Raw genomic sequence first — 3,680 nt, 5'->3', positions numbered from 1 at the left:
TACTCACAAAACAAAAACAAGAGGCACAACTAATTGAAAAAGGGGGTCCTGGTATGGCACTGTAGGATAAGCACTGGACTGCTCACCACAAGGTGAATGGTTCAAACCCACCTACCATTCCTCAGAAGCCCTCCACAGGATCACAATGAGTCAGAGCCAACTGGCTGACACTTCACAACAGCAATTAATTGAGAAAGATTAGTAGCATCATTCCCAGATGTACTTAGAAAACCCAACTGACTCACTGGTAAACCTTTTAGAATTCCCAAGAAAGTTCTTTGGAAGTGCCAAATGCAAAATATCCAGAAATGTGCAAATGCTCCACTACTAGTAATAACAAGTTAGGGAAAGGTGAGGGAAAAAGCAAACCCACTTACAAAACAAAATCATTAAAACTGTACCTCTAAAAATAAAATTTTAATAAAGAAGGAAGCATTCTATTTTCCTAAAGTAGAATATTTTAACAATGTTACACTTTTCACAATTAATTTATAGATTTAATTCAAACCAAGCTAAATGGATTTTTGTGTGTGTGGAAACTTGACAATATGATGTTAAAATAAGCTGAAAGAATAGTCATTCAAAAAATGTTAAGCTATTTTTTTACTAACTATTTTATTCAGATAGCAGTCTGATCACATGGGGTCCAAGAACAAACAGTAAACCAAACATAATCAGAGGTTAGAGATTGGTCTTCAAACATCATAGCCAATGATGACACGCTTGCCTATGATCTCCCCAATATAAAACCACATCCACACCTCAGTGGCCGCCAAACCATTCAGCAGAGCTTCCTTAACTGTGAGCTGTTTGAAGCAATCAGTTTTAGCTTTTTCAGGCTATGAATAGCTGTAGGGATCTCAGCAGGGGTTGGAGGAACCAGCTCCACCTTGGCATAATTCCAAAATGCGGCTGGCTAATTGAGGTTTTGAGTAAGTCAGGGCAGGGTTTACCATAGCCGGAGCCTTCTCCACCAGCTTACGGAGAAACTGGGCCATGGCTCTAGGATGGAAAGCCCGTTTCCCACAACTGCCGGCTGAATGTCACCTCCCTCCTAAGCTATCTTTGAAAGAGAAAGTCATTGCACTATCATGTATTAAAACATAAGGCCAAAATTAATTAAGCAGTGGAGCCCTGGTGTGGCGCTGTGGGTTAATGGGCCAGACTGCAAAGCCGTTTGAACTGTAAGGTTGGCGGTTCAAGCTCACCAGCTGCTCCTCAGAAACCCTATACAAGATCGCTATGGGTCGGAACTGACTAGTCAGCACTTTACAACAGCAACAACAGATTGCTATAAAATGTGAAATGTAAGAAACAAGATATAAAATCATATGTTTTTAGTACCATCTCAATATTCTAAATCTAGAACAAAAGACTTGAGAAAACAGGTCAAGTTTTCACAGTGATTCTCTTTGGTGGAAATACAGGTGTGTTTTATTTCCTCTTTATATTTTTCTAGCTCTGGTTGCGTAGTGGTTACGAATCGGGCTGTGAACCACAAGGTCAGCAGTTCGGAACTGCCAGCGGTTCCACGGGAGAAAGATGAGGCGTTCTGCTCCGGTAAAGATTTACAGCCTCGGAAACCCTGTGCAGGTCGGAACCGACTCCACGGCACTTAACAACAACAACAAATACCTTCTATATTTTCTAATAAGAAGTTTACAAGGTTTCTTTGATAATCAAGAAAATGGCAGTGAGCATTTTCTATTCCATTATATTTCATTGGAATCATTTGGAACATTATTTTGAATGGCTTTTCCTCCTTTCAGGAGGCACATTCCAACCACATCATATAGCATTTCTCATCCCCTGTCTGAGCCATATTTAGTCATCCTTCTTTTACAGTGACCTCTCCCATACACAAAAATCCTGAAAGCCAACTGCCTCTCACATACAGTCTCATCCGCGCAAAACTAAGAGCAACAGAGGCAGCAGCCCTTCGCTCATTTCTGACTGAGGCAATGCTCTGAAGGGAAAGGACCTCCTGGGAACAGAGGAGATCTGGAAACTCAGAGCCTATTGGGATAAGATGAAATATACCAGTTTTCCTTCTTAAAATAATCTTATTGCACTTGGTCAGCACAGCCAAAGCCTGAGAAGACATGCTCATACTTTCTGGCTGTTTAATTGTTACATCATCTTACAGTAGAACTTGAGCCAGAAGACATGGACTCAAGTCCTACTTTATCAGTTGTATGGCTTTGGGCCAACCACTTAATCTCTCTGAATCTCAAAATAGTCACTTCTCAAACAGAATTACTAATAATAATGCACAGCCAGCCAATATAATGTGTTAGAATGTGTGGAAGTCATTTGAAAAGGAAAACAAGCTTACATAAAGGAAATCATTATCATTATCATGAGTAGATACTTCTGTCTGGAAACCTTGGGTGACTCAAACAGCTAAATACTCAACTCCTAACCAAATGGTCCTAACCATGGACCTCTACTAGCGTAGTGGTTACGAATCGGGCTGCAAACCTCAAGGTCAGCAGTTCGAAACTACCAGCTGTTCCGTGGGAGAAAGATGAGGCTTTCTACTCCTGTAAAGATTTATAGCCTCGGAAACACTGTACAGGGTCGCTATGAGTCAGAACCGACTCCACGGCACATAACAACAACAACCAAACACTTAATGAATCAAACCCATGAAGAGGTGCCTCTGAAGAAAGACCTGGTGCTCTGCCTTGAAAACCTTTTGGAGCACAGTTCTACTCAAGAAAACAGTGCTACTTATCGGAAACCCTATACAGTATCACTATGGGTCAGAACCGACTCGATGGCACTTAACAACAACAACTCTGTAACACATGGGATCACCGTGAGTTGGAATTGGTTTGGTTTATTTGGTTTCATGTCTGGGAGGTCCATCGATGTCATTGATGGAATATGTTACTTATAATCAAGGGAAAGGCAAAGACTGCATAGAACTGCAGCTATGCTGGACACTCAGGCTAAGCCTGCTTCTGCAGACCACAATCCTCTGAAGCCTCAGAGATGTGAGAATTTCGGAGCACCATTACTGACCTTATCTGCCTCCTGTTCCTTTCAGAAACTGTCTCCTTCAGGTGACCTGAATAGACTTTTAATATAAACAAACATTGCGTTTGAATGTACTGCAGCTATATTTGTTCTTTTAGTCATGTGTTTGTCTGGTCGGGGTGTAGCACAGTTTGTGACTCTCAAAGCCTCACCTCCAAAATGCTACTATGCACATTTTCTTTGATTAACAAATATAAAGAGCAACACTAATAAATAATTATACTGTTAATTGTATATATAATTTAACCAAATGCTCTTGCCTCCTCAAACCCAGGTCAAACAGACGTTGAGTAGCTCTGACCTGCAAATGAAACCTGAAGAGCAGTCTCCAAAGTTTCCTAGCAAATTCAGTAAAATGGTAAACTTGTGTAACCAAATCAACAGAAGGGTATGTGCCTGATTACTACAAGAACAAGTAAGTTGCTTGCCCAGGAGACATCAAGGCAAGTGATCGGGTCCCCTCAGAGTAAACCCCCTTCCAAGACTAAGACTCAATGGGAATACATGCTCTGATTGGTGACCACATTCATCACTGATAAGGGAAAGTGAGGGAGAAACAGCAATGAAGCTGCAAGCTAAGCCCTACAATGTTCAATAGACTCCTGTGAACCCTGGTGGAGCCCTGGTTGGCCAGCAGT

General features: G+C 41.4%; 1 pseudogene; it reads right to left on the bottom strand.

The window, feature by feature from the left end:
- Positions 1 to 695: 695 nt before the first annotated feature.
- Positions 696 to 998, bottom strand: LOC102828242 (annotated as a pseudogene).
- Between the last annotated feature and the right edge of the window lie 2,682 nt (positions 999 to 3,680).

Source organism: Chrysochloris asiatica, unplaced genomic scaffold (genome assembly GCF_000296735.1).
Source record: "Chrysochloris asiatica unplaced genomic scaffold, ChrAsi1.0 scaffold00291, whole genome shotgun sequence".
Classification (NCBI taxonomy): domain Eukaryota; kingdom Metazoa; phylum Chordata; class Mammalia; order Afrosoricida; family Chrysochloridae; genus Chrysochloris; species Chrysochloris asiatica.
The sequence above is the reverse complement of the archived record's forward strand: the minus strand, read 5'-3'. Positions and strand labels throughout refer to the sequence as shown.